Genomic DNA, 17,742 nt, shown 5'->3' with positions numbered 1-17,742 from the left:
TCTCCTCTCCAGCTACACAGCCCCAGCTCCCCAGGGCCTATCCTGCATGCCAGGTACGACGGTGTCACGCCATCTTGAACATGTCTTGCCTCAAAGTGGAGAGTCACACTGGAGCAGCTCTCCTGGCTGCTCTGAGCAAACAGGTGGATCAGTGGCTGACCCCGCACCAACTGGAGATCGGCAATGTGGTGTGTGACAATGGCAGCAATCTCATTCCGGCTTTGAATTTGGGAAAGTTGACACATGTATCCTGCATGGCACATGTGCTCCATCTTGTAATCCAGAGATTTGTGTCTAAGTACCCAGGCTTACAGGACGTGCTAAAACAGGCCAGGAAGTTGTGTGGGCATTTCAGGCGGTCTTACACGGCCATGGCACGCTTGGCCGATATTCAGCGGAGAAACAACTTGCCGGTGAGGCGATTCATTTGCGATAGCCCGACTCGCTGGAATTCGACCCTCCTGATGGTTGACTGCCTGATACAACAGGAGAAAGCTGTCAAAAGTATCTCTACAACTATAGTCAAAGGACACAATCTGGGGAGATGGGGATGTTCTGGCCGAAGTACTGGACACTCATGCGAAATGCCTGCAGGCTCATGTGGCCATTTGAGGAGGTGACAAACATGATGAGTTGCAGTGAAGGCTACATCAGCGACTTGATCCCGTATGCCTTCTTCCTGGAGCGTGCCGTGCGTAGAGTGGTGGATAAAGCTGTGGATGAGCGTGAACAGGAACAGTTACAGGAGGAAGCGTTGTGGGATCAATTCTCATCAGAACCAGACGTTTCCTCAACACTTGTGGCAGCACAGAGAGGGGAGGAGGAGGAGGAGTCGTCGTGTGGGGAAGAGGAGTCAGATGATGAGGAAGGTGTTTTTTTTTTTTTGAGGAGGAGGAGGCAGCAGAAGAATAACTGCAGCAGGCGTTGCAGGGGGCTTGTGCTGCTCAACGCTGACATGGTATTGTTCATGGCTGGGGGGAGGAGGAGAACTTACCTAACATCACTGAGGTAGAGCAAAAGGAGTTAGATAGTACGTCTGGATCCAACTTTGTGCAGATGGTGTCTTTCATGCTGTCCAGCCTGTTGAGGGACCCCCGTATAAAAAAACTCAAGGGGAATGAGCTGTACTGGGTGGCCACCTTACTAGACCCTCGGTATAGGCACAAAGTGGTGGACATGTTACCAACTCACCTGAAGGCAGAAAGGATGCTGCACATGCAGAGCAAGCTGGCAACTATGCTTTACAGTGCGATTAAGGGTGATGTCACAGCACAACGGAATAAAGGTACCACTGTCAGTAATCCTCCTCCTCCCATGTCCACGCAGGCAAGAGCAGGACGCTCTAGCGATCTCATGGTGATGTCGGACATGCAGACATTCTTTAGTCCAACGCCTCGCTTAAGCGCTTCCGGATCCACCCTCCACCAACGCCTCGACCGGCAGGTAGCCATCTACCCGGCCTTAAGTGTGGATGTAGACACTGTGAGCAGCGATGAACCTTTGGACTACTGGGTGCGCAGGCTTGAACTGTGGCCAGAGCTGTCACAATTTGCCATCCAACTTCTGTCTTGCCCTGCCTCAAGCATCCTGTCAGAAAGGACCTTCAGCGCAGCTGGAGGCATTGTCACTGAGAAGAGAAGTCGCCTAGGTCACAAAAGTGTTCAGTACCTCACCTTTATCAAAATGAATGAGGCATGGATCCCGGAGGGTTACTGCCCGCCCGAAGACTAAGTCAGTCCCCACACACAGCATCTTTGCCTGCACGCCGCGTCACTGGCTGCCTGCCCCAAGACTAAGTCGCTCTCCACACAGCATCTCTGCCTGCAGGCCGCGTGACTGCCTTCTCCACCACCACCAACAGGGTCCAGGACTCCAGGCGGATTCCTGAATTTTTTAAGGCCGCTATAACAATTTTTCTGGTGCGTGTCCATGCCTGCCTAATTTTTCTGGCTGCACTGCAGCTGCAGCAACAAAGCAAAAGGCATGTACATGTGTCAACTCCCCTTCGTGATTGTTTCCTTGCCGCGGTGAAGGGGCTTGCGTATCACAATGAAGCAATGACTGACAGCTATATGAGTGTGTTGGGGTTGGGGGGCACACCTGACCCAAGAAAATAGATAATAAGGTCGTTGCTTCATTGTGGACAGACCAAATTCGATCAGCCGGACGCTCAGTCACTGTTATTCTGTCAATCAGCTACCTCAGCCTGACCATATGGGCTTGAAAACCGCTATCGCCTGCACTCTGGCCATGGTGCGCACCAGTCCAGCACGGCCGTCACTACACAAACAGCTGTTTGCGGTGCGTTACACAGTGAGTTTGGTCTGTCAGTGTGAAGCAGAACACTAATTACACTCCCTGATTGATGTATACACATGCAAGATGTTTTAAAGCACTTTAGGCCTCCAATTTAGCAATAAAATGTGATTTCTGCCCTTAAAACGCTGCTGTGCGTCAAATCCTGATTTTTCCCCGGGACTTTTGGCGTGTATCCCACTCTGCCATGCCCCCCTCCAGGTGTTAGACCCCTTGAAACATCTTTTCCATCACTTTTGTGGCCAGCATAAATATTTCTAGTTTTCAAAGTTCGCCTCCCCATTGAAGTCTATTGCGGTTCGCGAAAGTTCGCATGTTCGCGAACGTTTGCAGAGTTTGCGAATGCGGTTCGCGAACCGAAAATCGGAGGTTCGGGCCATCTCTATTCTTCACTATTATGTTACAATAAAGCTCAATATTTTATTGGATTATTTAGTGTGGTGCGTTTTTTTGGGATCTACTTTTTCAGGTTGGTTGTGAAGAAGAGGAGGTTGACCTGCCCTCACTCAGATATGGAGAGACTTTCAACAACTACCTCCCACCAGCTGGCTGTCATCTGAAATAAAGGAATAATGTTTTTTAGGGGGGACTTAAAGGGATCTTGAAGTGAGCAGAATATGGAGGCTTCCATTTTTATTGCCCTATAAACAATGCTAGTTGTTTGGTTGTCATGCTGAGCTCTTGGCTTTAGTTGTTATTGAGTCACACACCTGCAACAAGCATTAAGCCAGTGGAATCAGACCAGAGTAAAATCATCTGATCTGCATGCTCATTTTGTTATACATTGTTCACTAGAGAATGACGATGGTAGTCTCTGTATTTCTCTCACTTCAGGTTCCCTTTTATCCATAAATGACTGGAACAGTAACATTTTCACTATTTGAACTTTATTTATCTATGTACATTACTGACACAAGGAAGAATCTGGTACAGTCCATGAAATGTGTTGTCTTTCTGTAAGCTGAAGTAAAGAATTTATGTTTGCCTTTGTCTTTTCTGAAGTTAAAACACCCCTTCACACACCTTTTGTATCCTTTTATTTTTATTTTTTTGTATTGCCTTTGCTATTATTAGTTTAGTTACATAACTACAGGGCAGTTTCTAGTCTAAGTTGCACCCAGGGTGAGGGTGTAAAAATTGTCCCCCCGGGACTTGAGAATGATATTTGTGAGGCCATATTTTGCCCAACAGTATAGGTGGCCGGGTATAGGTGCCCCCCCCCCCCCCCCCGTATAGGTAGCCAGGCATACAAATCCCCAGTATAGGTAGGAAGCCATAGGTGCACCCTGTATAAGTAAACAGGCATAGGTGCTTCCACTATAGGACATGTGTCAACTCCCCTTCGTGATTGTTTCCTTGCCGCGGTGAAGGGGCTTGCGTATCACAATGAAGCAATGACTGACAGCTATATGAGTGTGTTGGGGTTGGGGGGCACACCTGACCCAAGAAAATAGATAATAAGGTCGTTGCTTCATTGTGGACAGACCAAATTCGATCAGCCGGACGCTCAGTCACTGTTATTCTGTCAATCAGCTACCTCAGCCTGACCATATGGGCTTGAAAACCGCTATCGCCTGCACTCTGGCCATGGTGCGCACCAGTCCAGCACGGCCGTCACTACACAAACAGCTGTTTGCGGTGCGTTACACAGTGAGTTTGGTCTGTCAGTGTGAAGCAGAACACTAATTACACTCCCTGATTGATGTATACACATGCAAGATGTTTTAAAGCACTTTAGGCCTCCAATTTAGCAATAAAATGTGATTTCTGCCCTTAAAACGCTGCTGTGCGTCAAATCCTGATTTTTCCCCGGGACTTTTGGCGTGTATCCCACTCTGCCATGCCCCCCTCCAGGTGTTAGACCCCTTGAAACATCTTTTCCATCACTTTTGTGGCCAGCATAAATATTTCTAGTTTTCAAAGTTCGCCTCCCCATTGAAGTCTATTGCGGTTCGCGAAAGTTCGCATGTTCGCGAACGTTTGCAGAGTTTGCGAATGCGGTTCGCGAACCGAAAATCGGAGGTTCGGGCCATCTCTATTCTTCACTATTATGTTACAATAAAGCTCAATATTTTATTGGATTATTTAGTGTGGTGCGTTTTTTTGGGATCTACTTTTTCAGGTTGGTTGTGAAGAAGAGGAGGTTGACCTGCCCTCACTCAGATATGGAGAGACTTTCAACAACTACCTCCCACCAGCTGGCTGTCATCTGAAATAAAGGAATAATGTTTTTTAGGGGGGACTTAAAGGGATCTTGAAGTGAGCAGAATATGGAGGCTTCCATTTTTATTGCCCTATAAACAATGCTAGTTGTTTGGTTGTCATGCTGAGCTCTTGGCTTTAGTTGTTATTGAGTCACACACCTGCAACAAGCATTAAGCCAGTGGAATCAGACCAGAGTAAAATCATCTGATCTGCATGCTCATTTTGTTATACATTGTTCACTAGAGAATGACGATGGTAGTCTCTGTATTTCTCTCACTTCAGGTTCCCTTTTATCCATAAATGACTGGAACAGTAACATTTTCACTATTTGAACTTTATTTATCTATGTACATTACTGACACAAGGAAGAATCTGGTACAGTCCATGAAATGTGTTGTCTTTCTGTAAGCTGAAGTAAAGAATTTATGTTTGCCTTTGTCTTTTCTGAAGTTAAAACACCCCTTCACACACCTTTTGTATCCTTTTATTTTTATTTTTTTGTATTGCCTTTGCTATTATTAGTTTAGTTACATAACTACAGGGCAGTTTCTAGTCTAAGTTGCACCCAGGGTGAGGGTGTAAAAATTGTCCCCCCGGGACTTGAGAATGATATTTGTGAGGCCATATTTTGCCCAACAGTATAGGTGGCCGGGTATAGGTGCCCCCCCCCCCCCCGTATAGGTAGCCAGGCATACAAATCCCCAGTATAGGTAGGAAGCCATAGGTGCACCCTGTATAAGTAAACAGGCATAGGTGCTTCCACTATAGGTTAGCCAGGCATAGGTGCCTCCAGTATAAGTAAGCCAGGCATAGGGCCCCCGGTATAGGTAGCCAGGCATAGGTGCCCCCAGCATAGGTGATAGAGGAGGGAGCTGCAAGTACACATGAACTCAGTCTGACTCCTCCCTCCCTCTGATGTGGGAAGCATGGACTGGGCGCCCAAGAAAAGGGAGGGAGGAGTCAGTCCCCCTATCGGCGGCTAAGTCCAAGTATGCCCATGGCTCCCCCCTCCATCACAGCACCCCTCCCTCACTGCACCCCAGGCAGACACCCGCCTCGCCCGCCACCAGAAACGAGGCTGCATAACTGGTTTCTGTCAAAGGTATTCTCTATTTAAGATCTCTTTTATGTTTTGCAAACAATTTTGCTAGTATATTTTTGAGGATGGGGTGGATAGTTGAAGGTACTTATGAAGAAACCCATGAAACTCACTGGAAACTCATTCTCCCAACACAGAAAGAACATGCAATACAGACATTGCCCTTTGGAGAGGGGAGAACCTAGGGATGAGTTTCCAAATTGCGTGGATTTCCATGTTTCCATTTGGAAATTCGCTTTCCATGGTGGAAACAGGTATGGGGAAATTGGTATGTGGAAATGGGAAATCGCATTACCAAGACTCAGAAATTTTAAGCCAATTAGAAAACTTGGAAGCAGTGGACCAATCAGAGAATGCAGAATTTTACAGCGGAAATTAAATTACCGCATAAATGTTAAGCCAATCAGAAAACTTTGAAATATTAGGCCAATCAGAGAATTATCGCAGTTGCCGATCAAAATGCGGCTACCGCATAATAGCGTACATCCGCAAAGAAATAGAGTGTTTCACAAAATGTTTTATTTTACAATTACTAACTAACTAACTTTATTGGCAAAAAAAAAAAATAACATTCTGTGGAAATCCTAAAGACACATATTGGCTTATTGGAAATCGGAAATCCATCAGAATCAGAAATTGGCTTTTTTTTTTAGCAACCATAGGAGAACCCAGGGCCCTAGAGCTGCAAGGGAAACACTAAGCCCCCATTCTGTTGCACACTTGTGCCTACTGTGCAGGATGACAAGTAGAGCGTAATGCATTGCATGTAATGTATTGCATTCCGCTCTACTCATTATGCAGTAAGACTTTATGTTATTCTTCATAAAGTGACACTGAAGCTAAAAAAATCGTACAATATAATGAATTGTATGTGTAGTATGGATAATTAAAAGAACATCAGTAGCAAAGAAAGGCGTCTCATATTTTTATTTTCAGTTGCATAGCTTTTTTTAATAACATTGTATCATTCTCTAATATGTGCAGTTTACAAACTACACTCTGCATTTTAAACTATGAAAAAGAGCAGAGCTAATGGCCCTTTGAACTTCCCTGCAGTAAAATCTTATTGATAAGTGCTTCAGAAAATAGCATTGCTAAGCTCTGATAATCTCTTTTGAATAGATAACATGCAAAGTTTCTTAAAGAGAACCCGAGGTGGGTTTGAAGAATGTTATCTGCATACAGAGGCTGGATCTGCCTATAAAGCCCAGCCTCTGTTGCTATCCCAAACCCCCCTAAGGTCCCCCTGCACTCTGCAATCCCTCATAAATCACAGCCACGCTGCTCACAAACAGCTTGTCAGAGCTGGCTGTGTTTATCTCTATAGTGTCAGTCTGCTGCTCTCCCCGCCTCCTGCAGAACTCCGGTCCCTGCCTGCATCCCTTCCCTCCCTGCTGATTGGAGGGAAGGGACGTTGGCAGGGACCGGAGCTATGCAGGAGGCGGGGGAGCAACTGAGACTGACACTACAGATGTAAACACAGCCTCACAGCACGGCTGTGATTTATGAGGGATTGCAGAGTGCAGGGGGACATTAGGGGGGTTTGGGATAGCAACAGAGGCTGGGCTGTATAGGCAGATCCAGCCTCTGTATGCAGATAACATTCTTTAACCACTTGAGGACCCACCCTTTACCCCCCCTTAAGGACCAGCGCTGTATTATGTGATCTGTGCTGGGTGGGCTCTGCAGCCCCCAGCACAGATCAGGGTGCACGCAGAGCGATCAGATCGCCCCCCTTTTTTCCCCCTATGGGGATGGTGTGCAGGGGGGGTCTGATCGCGTCTGCGTGCAGGCATGTTGCGGGGGGGGGGGCACCTCAAAGTCCCCCTCCGCGGCGACATTCTCCCCCTCCCTCTCCTACCTCCCTTCCCCGGAGATCCGGGCTGCACAGTACGCTATCCGTCCTGTGCAGCCAGTGACAGGATGTCCCCTGTCACATGGCGGCGATCCCCGGCCGCTGATTGGCCGGGGATCGCCGATCTGCCTTACGGTGCTGCTGCGCAGCAGCGCCGTACAATGTAAACAAAGCGGATTATTTCCGCTTGTGTTTACATTTAGCCTGCGAGCCGCCATCGGCGGCCCGCAGGCTATTCACGGAGCCCCCCGCCGTGATTTGACAGGAAGCAGCCGCTCGCGCGAGCGGCTGCTTCCTGATTAATCAGCCTGCAGCTGGCGACGCAGTACTGCGTCGCTGGTCCTGCAGCTGCCACTTTGCCGACGCACGGTATAAGCGTGCGGTCGGCAAGTGGTTAAACCCACCTCGGGTTCTCTTTCACTCTTCCATCCTGTACTGGAAACAATATCAGACTCATATCTTTGCTACTAATTATATATTTCTTAGCTGTACTACACATACAATTCATTATAACATAAGTTTATTTTCACATCAGATTCCCTTTAATGCGGCTTATTGCATAAACCCCTTCATGAGTTATTTTTCTGCACTTAGCAAGAAAAGAAAAAAAAAGTAAAAAAAAAAGTAAAAGAAGACAACACCTAACAAATTGTACCTGATGAAATACAATTTTACATTATTTTTCTTCAACGGAAAATACAATATAGCTAATGTGAGAAAATAAGAGATAAGGTATCTTTGGGATAAAGTTCATTGTTACATAGGAAATCCCAAAAATATTTGTAGGTGCCAACAAAAAGAATTCCATGCCAGACTCCAGCTGTACAACATATTAAAGCATTGGTACCAACAAGAGAGTAATTCAAGTTGTGCCTGAAAATTATTTCTATGCAAAGTCTCTTTTGCAAATCCATCCTTAAAGAAAACCTGTACTGAAAATAAAAGTCAAAATAAGCATACACAAGTCATACTTACCTTCCATGTAGTCTACTCCTCAGTGTCTTTCTCCTGTCCCGTGTCCTGTTTGTTCACTGTTATCAAGGGAATTTTCTGTCCTACATTTTGAAAATAGCCATTACCCATAACAGCTTTCTGGTCAGCACACAGTTAAACTGTAACATCGCCCACTTGAGCCATAGGGAAACATGGGCATTACTGACAGCAACTGATATTTTACTGACAGCAACTGATATATTTCAGATCTGACAAAATATTGTCAGAACTGGATGGGATTATTGTCAGAAGAAAATGGTGAGCTTCTGAGAGGAACTGATGGCAAGGTACCTATGTAATGTTCATTTGAAGTTACCTCATGTGTTTATTTTAAATATTTTTACTCAGTACAGGTTCTCTTTAAGAAGGCATAGCAGTGAAATTAGAAAGTCAATGCTGACAGCTGCCAATGGGCAAAGTTATCACAGTACAACATATCTTATTGACCATGTGGCTCCTGACACAATTGCACATGCCACAAGATAGCAATGTTTATGTCTTCATAAGTGCTTAGACCTCCCATGTTGGTTGAAAACTCAGAGCGGCGTAGCATCTGCTTCCCCAGGTTATTATGTGTCAAAGTTGATCAAATTATTTACCAGGGTTAATGCAAAATTGTTAACCTTAGCTTGTAAAATGAATTATATATTTGCTATAAAGTTCAAGGCAATGGCTTAAAAATCTTTTAGTCTTGCTAGCTGTCTATAAAATGTCATGATTAGGGCCTCTGGAGCCTAATGAAAGAAATAGTAGAGCACATCAGTAAATAGAAGCTGCAGGAAATCTCATTTAGAATAAATGCACTTTGCTATCAGTTCTTCATATTTTGGGAAGAAAACATAATGTTTTTAGCTGTCTTTTCATCATGATGTATTTTAGCAGCTTGAGATAGTGATAATAGGCAACACGCCCGAATTTAATGGTAACATTTGGGAAAACTAGGAAAAAGTTGTTTTGCGTAGCAATTTAACATTTTAAAACAAGACACACAATGAATGGAGTAGAAATCAAAGGAATAGTTCCCCTTAAAGTAAACCTGGGGTTCTTGAAGCTCTTCAGACCCCTCAAGGCTACTTCTTTCATCTGGTTATCCCTCCGTATTGGAGCTGAATGCCCCATTGAATCTTCAGAGCACATGCAATGTCTATAAGCGTGCCCTTTCTATACTTGGTCTACATGGCTGTGTTGGCTGTGTGCTATTCCATTTTTAAAGAAATCAATATTGTTGATGTTAAAAATATTTTATCAACAATCAAACTTTCATAACTACAACAATACATATTTCCTGTAGGTTCTAGGTGGTCCTTTGGCTAAGAAAATGCACATCATGAAATGACGACCAATGGGCGTAAACGCGGCGGCTCCCCCAGGACAGCCTAACGTCGATTGGAGTCAAGTCCTCCCAGCCGCGATTGGCATTTGGAGACTGTTAGACGGCAAAACCGCTGTCTATTTACAATGTACAGTGCTGTATTCTAAGGCAGCACGGTACTGGGGACAGCTATGACACTCGGCTGTCCCCCTGCGAGGCTCATAGAGCAATTGGCTCTCATAAGCTGATGTCTACGAGAACCGATCGCGGTGATTGGCTGGTGTTGGAAGAAGGCAGGGTGGGAAATTAAATAAATAAAAAATGCACACATTTATTAACAAAAAAAAAACCACAAACAAAAAAAAATAATAATCAAACACAGGAGCAGCGATCAGAGCCCACCAACAGAAGGCTCTGTTGGTGAGCAGAAAAGGGGGTGGGGGAATCACTTGTGTGCTAACTTGTACGGCCCTGCAGTGAGCCATTAAAGCTGCAGTGGCCTGAATTGTAAAAAACAGCCTGGTCACTAGGGGGCTGTAAAGTGGATCTCAGATGAAAAACTAACAAGTAACTTGCAGGCATGCTCAGATGTACCAAAATTCGGTTCGGGTACATTCGAATTCGGGTCCGCATGACATTCGAATTCGCCTTCGACCACGAAATTCGGTTCGAGTTCATATTCGGTTCGAGGTTACACCTAAAAATTCGTTAAAAATTCGTATTCATGAATTCGGGGGTTTTTTGTGTGTTTTTTTAAAGTGAATTCACATTAAAATAGGTGTACTTAAAAAAACAAAACTGAAAACGTGACGTGTGGCACTGGCAGCAGGCAATGCATTGTGTGGACCCTGGCGGTGGGACCACTGACAGCAGCAGGATAAATACAACAGCAGCAGGAGGAGGTGGAGTGACGTGTGGCACTGACAGCAGGCAATGCATAGTGTGGACCCTGGCGGTGGGACCACTGACAGCAGCAGGATAAATACAACAGCAGCAGGAGGAGGTGGAGTGACGTGTGGCACTGACAGCAGGCAATGCATAGTGTGGACTCTGGCGGTGGGACCACTGACAGCAGCAGGATAAATACAACAGCATCAGGAGGAGGTGGAGTGACGTGTGGCACTGGCAGCAGGCAATGCATAGTGTGGACTCTGGCGGTGGAACCACTGACAGCAGCAGGATAAATACAACAGCAGCAGGAGGAGGAGGAGTGACGTGTGGCACTGACAGCAAGCAATGCATAGTGTGGACTCTGGCGGTGGGACCACTAACAGCAGCAGGATAAATACAACAGCAGCAGGAGGAGGTGGAGTGACGTGTGGCACTGACAGCAGGCAATGCATAGTGTGGACCCTGGCGGTGGGACCACTGACAGCAGCAGGATAAATACAACAGCAGCAGTAGGAGGAGGAGTGATGTGTGGCACTGACAGCAGGCAATGCATAGTGTGGACTCTGGCGGTGGGACCACTGACAGCAGCAGGATAAATACAACAGCAGCAGGAGGAGGTGGAGTGACGTGTGGCTCTGGCAGCAGGCAATGCATAGTGTGGACCCTGGTGGTGGGACCACTGACAGCAGCAGGATAAATACAACAGCAGCAGGAGGAGGTGGAGTGACGTGTGGCTCTGGCAGCAGGCAATGCATAGTGTGGACTCTGGCGGTGGGACCACTGACAGCAGCAGGATAAATACAACAGCAGCAGGAGGAGGTGGAGTGACGTGTACGTGCACTGACAGCAGGCAATGCATTGTGTGGGCGGTGGGACCACTGACAGCAGCAGGATGAAAATGAGTGTAATATGTTGCCGCTTTAGAAATACAATAAATACATAAATAAATTCATAGGTAAATCAATGCAGCAGGCCAGCAGGAGGAGGAGGAGTCTGGTAGAAATACAATTAATAAATAAATACATAAATAAATTCATAGGTAAATCAATGCAGCAGGCCTGCAGCAGCAGCAGGAGTCCGGTAGAAATACAATAAATACAATAAATAAATAAATACATAAATAAATTTATCCTCAAAAAAGAAGAGACTGAACTGGCAAGCACTTCAGGATAAAAACTGTCACCACTTTATTCACACGTTGATTAGCTTCAAAGTCACTGCTATGCATCAAGCAACTTGTGACAATACATGCAGTTCAAACATCTCCAATGTTAGCGTAAGCAAAGCAGATTGCAAAGCACATGGCATGCAGGGAGCGTAGACTTTTGCAGTGCAGGATATACTTGCGTGACCCCTGTGGTGGCAGATACAGATCTGGATGGAAGCACTGATGCTCTGGGACTCTCCAGGGTGACTGCCCTTACAGCCGTTTCGCCCTAGATATCCGTAGGCCTCATCAGAGGGGCGGTGTCGCACTATCTGGATCCCGGATGGTGTGCTGGCTCCTCCGGCTATTACGGCCGGTGTCGGCGCATCGTGGGCTTCTAGTGTGTCGTGTCAGTGTCTTCCGCTGCATTGATTTATAGGTAAATCAATGCAGCAGGCCAGCAGCAGCAGCAGGAGTCAGGTAGAAATACAATAAATAAATACATAAATAAATTCATAGGTAAATCAATGCAGCAGGCCAGCAGGAGGAGGAGGAGTCCGGTAGAAATACAATAAATAAATAAATTCATAGGTAAATCAATGCAGCAGGCCAGCAGGAGGAGGAGGAGTCCGGTAGAAATACAATAAAAAAATACATAAATAAATTCATAGGTAAATCAATGCAGCAGGCCTGCAGCAGCAGCAGGAGTCCGGTAGAAATACAATAAATAAATAAATACATAAATAAATTCATAGGTAAATCAATGCAGCAGGCCAGCAGGAGGAGGAGGAGTCGTCACGTATGGCAGGCAGCAGGCAATGTATTGTAATTCCCAGGCAGGCACCTCCTCCTTTCGCCGACAACAGGTGCCAGGAATGTTCCTTCTATCCAGGCCTGGTTGATCTTCAAAAATGTCAGTCTGTCCACGCCCTCTGTGGACAGACGAGAGCGCTTCTCGGTGACCACGCCACCGGCCGCACTGAAGCACCTCTCAGACAGCACGCTGGAAGGGGGGCAAGACAATACCTCCAGGGCGTACTGCGCAAGCTCCCTCCAGATGTGCAAGCGCTCCACCCAGTACTCCATGGGGTCCACAGGCTCTTCGCTGCTGGTGTCAAGCCCACTGAAGGACCCCATGTAGTCGGCCACCATCCGGATCATGCGCTGGCTGTGACTCTCACCGAAGGTGGCTGCTGCCCGCACCTCCTCTCTCGGCTGCTGTATCTTCATGTAGAACGCCTGCGTCAATGACAGAAGGTCTCCTGGGCGCCTGATGCTGCTGCTGGCCGCAGGCACCTGCTGCTGTGCTGCTGGCTGCTGCACAGGGACAGAGGGAGTGAAAGGCGGGGGGAAGGCTTCCTCCAGTCGCCGAACAAGGATCTCCTGCAACTCCCTTGCTCGCTGCTCACGGTCTCTTATAAATAAATACATAAATAAATTTATCCTCAAAAAAGAAGAGACTGAACTGGCAAGCACTTCAGGATAAAAACTGTCACCACTTTATTCACACGTTGATTAGCTTCAAAGTCACTGCTATGCATCAAGCAACTTGTGACAATACATGCAGTTCAAACATCTCCAATGTTAGCGTAAGCAAAGCAGATTGCAAAGCACATGGCATGCAGGGAGCGTAGACTTTTGCAGTGCAGGATATACTTGCGTGACCCCTGTGGTGGCAGATACAGATCTGGATGGAAGCACTGATGCTCTGGGACTCTCCAGGGTGACTGCCCTTACAGCCGTTTCGCCCTAGATATCCGTAGGCCTCATCAGAGGGGCGGTGTCGCACTATCTGGATCCCGGATGGTGTGCTGGCTCCTCCGGCTATTACGGCCAGTGTCGGCGCATCGTGGGCTTCTAGTGTGTCGTGTCGGCGTCTTCCGCTGCATTGATTTATAGGTAAATCAATGCAGCAGGCCAGCAGCAGCAGCAGGAGTCAGGTAGAAATACAATAAATAAATACATAAATAAATTCATAGGTAAATCAATGCAGCAGGCCAGCAGGAGGAGGAGGAGTCCGGTAGAAATACAATAAATAAATAAATTCATAGGTAAATCAATGCAGCAGGCCAGCAGGAGGAGGAGGAGTCCGGTAGAAATACAATAAATAAATACATAAATAAATTCATAGGTAAATCAATGCAGCAGGCCAGCAGGAGGAGGAGGAGTCCGGTAGAAATACAATAAATAAATACATAAATAAATTCATAGGTAAATCAATGCAGCAGGCCAGCAGGAGGAGGAGGAGTCCGGTAGAAATACAATAAATAAATACATAAATAAATTCATAGGTAAATCAATGCAGCAGGCGAGCAGGAGGAGGAGGAGTCCGGTAGAAATACAATAAATAAATAAATACATAAATAAATTCATAGGTAAATCAATGCAGCAGGCCTGCAGCAGCAGCAGGAGTCCGGTAGAAATACAATAAATAAATAAATACATAAATAAATTCATAGGTAAATCAATGCAGCAGGCCAGCAGGAGGAGGAGGAGTCGTCACGTATGGCAGGCAGCAGGCAATGTATTGTAATTCCCAGGCAGGCACCTCCTCCTTTCGCCGACAACAGGTGCCAGGAACGTTCCTTCTATCCAGGCCTGGTTGATCTTCAAAAATGTCAGTCTGTCCACGCCCTCTGTGGACAGACGAGAGCGCTTCTCGGTGACCACGCCACCGGCCGCACTGAAGCACCTCTCAGACAGCACGCTGGAAGGGGGGCAAGACAATACCTCCAGGGCGTACTGCGCAAGCTCCCTCCAGATGTGCAAGCGCTCCACCCAGTACTCCATGGGGTCCACAGGCTCTTCGCTGCTGGTGTCAAGCCCACTGAAGGACCCCATGTAGTCGGCCACCATCCGGATCATGCGCTGGCTGTGACTCTCACCGAAGGTGGCTGCTGCCCGCACCTCCTCTCTCGGCTGCTGTATCTTCATGTAGAACGCCTGCGTCAATGACAGAAGGTCTCCTGGGCGCCTGATGCTGCTGCTGGCCGCAGGCACCTGCTGCTGTGCTGCTGGCTGCTGGACAGGGACAGAGGGAGTGAAAGGCGGGGGGAAGGCTTCCTCCAGTCGCCGAACAAGGATCTCCTGCAACTCCCTTGCTCGCTGCTCACGGTCTCTGGCAGGCAGAAACTGATCCAACCTCCCCCTCAGCTGTGGGTCCAGGATCATGCTGATGCAGGCGTCCTCCCTCGCTTGCATCCGCTTGACCCTGGGGTCTGTGCGCAGGCAGCGCAGCATGTATGCTGCCATGGGGAACAGGGTGGACCGTCTAACAGAGACATCAGGGTCAGCGTCCTCCTCCTCTTGCCCCTGAGACTCTTCCTCCTCTCTCCACCCTTGCACCACTGCTGCTGCGCTCCGATGTTCCCCCCCAGCAGCAACGTCCAGCACCTCCAACTCCTCCTCCTCCTCCTCCAGGGACTCAAATACCTGTGGAGCAGTGGACTTCACAGGCGGCTGCTGTTCCAGCTGCTTCAGGGCCTCCTCTCCCAAATCCACCAAATCGCCAAGTGCCCTGTCCAGCAGACAAACAAAGGGCACCCACTGGCAGAGGGATAACCGTTGTTCACTCACCAGGTTGGTTCCCTGCAGGAAGGCAGCCAACACCAAGCAGACCTGCTGCATCTGCCCCCATTGCGCGTTGGTGAGGAGCTGGAGTGTGGTGCTGCTTCTGCTGCCGGTGCCGGCGACAGTGGCATCATAGATGGACCGGTTGACAGCCCTCGTCCGCTCAACCAGCCGCTCCAACATCGCCAGGGTGGAGTTCCAGCGAGTTGGCACATCTATGATAAGGCGGTGTCGTGGCAGGCCCTCCTGCTGCTGGATGTCTGCCAGTTTTGCTGCGGCAGCTGCTGAGCGGTGGAAAGTGCGCACAATTTTCCGCGCCGCTTCTAGCAGCTCCATCCCCAGGTAGGTGCGCATTAACTTTTGCACCACTAGGTTCAGGACGTGGGCCAAGCAAGGGACGTGGAGCAAGTCTCCACTGCTGATGGCAGACAGCAGGTTGGCGGCATTGTCGGACACCACCAATCCCACAGTGAGGCCTCTGGGGGTCAGCCACGTCCTCTCCTGCTCCCTGAGGTACCGGAGCACGTTAGTTGCCGTCAAGGTGTGTTTCCCAGGCTTTGCATCTCCAGCAGCGCTTGGCAGTGGCAGGCCTTCACACTGCTGGAGAGACGGGATCGCTTGGCGGTGGGAGCTGCTGCTTCTCCCCCGACCCCGCGCGGTGGCACCACGTAGTGGGCGACTGGTGCTGCTGCGCCCGAGGATGGACCTGCTGCTTCCTCACTCGGGCTTTCCACCAGGCTGACTCAGTGGGCCGTAAAGGACAGATAGCGCTCTGTCCCAAACCGGCTGCTCCAGGAATCCATGGTTATGTGGATCCGCGCACTGACAGCGTGATCCAGTGCGCGGCCCACGTTCTCCATGGCAGAGCAGTGCAGTGCTGGGATTGCCCTGCGGGAAAAATAGTGGCGGCTGGGGACTTGCCACTCCGGGATCCCAACCTGCAGCAGCGCTCTGATTTCACTCCCCTCCTGCACAAAGGAATATGGCAGGAGTTGGGAGCACATGGCCCGGGCAAGCAACCTGTTCAGCAACCGGATGCGCCTGTGGGCGGGAGGCAGCACCTTGGTCACACCGGGGAATGCTTCGCTGAGCAGGGTCTAACAGCGTTTGCCTGCACGGGAGGATGAGGAGGCCATTGTGGAGGGAGCTGATGAGGCCACTGAGGACTGGCTGCCCGGGGGGGGGGGGGTGGGAGTGAGTTGCTGCTGTGCTCCTGCTGCTGCTGGATGGGCAGGAGGGTCGGCTGCTGCTGCTGAAATCTGTGCAGTGGCTGTCTGGCTCTGACCACTGCCTGTACCACTTTGCATAAGCTTCTCCAACTCATTAAAGTCCTCAAAATGTCTGCTCTGTAAGTGGGTCTGCAAACACGAGGTACTCAATTTGTGGATATCGCGACCTCTGCTGAGACTGAGATTGCAACTGTTGCAAATTGCACGGGTCGGGTCCACTGGGCACTTGGTGAAGTACTGCCAGACTGGGGACTTCAACCTGCTCTTTGCGCTTGAGGGTTGGGGTTTTTGGGTGCCCTTGGAGGATTGTGCCTTTTTGGTTGTAGTTAGAGGTTTGCTGCGAGTGGTGGTAGCGACTGAAGCAGTAGGCTGTGGCTCCTGCCTTCCACGCCCTGTGCTGGCCGCCTTACTGCTGCCGCGCCTCTGCGCCAGAGACGCCTCCTCCTCCGATGATGAGCTGCCTTCAACCAACTGTGCTGGTGGTACTGGTGGCACATAGGAAGGATCTATCAAGTCATCATCATCAACCCCAAACAAATCCTGTGAGCCAGACTCAACCAACTCCTCTACCCCAACATCCCCTGCATCACGCCCCTCCTCCTCAGCGCCAACAACAAACTTCTGCACCTGTAACTCCTCCTCCTCCTTGCATGGCCCCATCATCTCCAACTCATACTTCTCCAAAACATCCCTGTACATGGTCACAGTCTCAGGGGAGAAGAGAGTGCTCATTGAGGGCAGGCTGGTCGATGGGGTCACCGTGACCATGGCCTCAAGCGCTGGTGGAGGCCTGCTGCGGACAGGAGTGCTGGTGGCACTAGTCTCGCTGGTGCTGGAGGCCTGGCTGGAAAAGGTGGCTTCGTGCCCCGCCATCATTTCCACCACAGCCTGCACCTGACTCTCCCCAATGGGCCGTGGGCGACGACCCGTCTCAAAGATGGGCGCAACACGCTGCTGTTGCACCTCTGCTCCCTCCTCCCTGTGGTCAGTGGCTGGCGGCGCACCAGTCCCAGACCTGCTGCTGCTGGCAGTGGCTCCTGCAATGGCGCTTCCTCTCCTGATGGTGCCTCGCCCTCTACCTCTGCTAGTCATTGTGCACTATACAAATACAGTAAAAAAAAAATA

Source organism: Hyperolius riggenbachi, chromosome 5, assembly GCF_040937935.1.
Source record: "Hyperolius riggenbachi isolate aHypRig1 chromosome 5, aHypRig1.pri, whole genome shotgun sequence".
NCBI classification, from domain to species: domain Eukaryota; kingdom Metazoa; phylum Chordata; class Amphibia; order Anura; family Hyperoliidae; genus Hyperolius; species Hyperolius riggenbachi.
The sequence above is the reverse complement of the archived record's forward strand: the minus strand, read 5'-3'. Positions refer to the sequence as shown.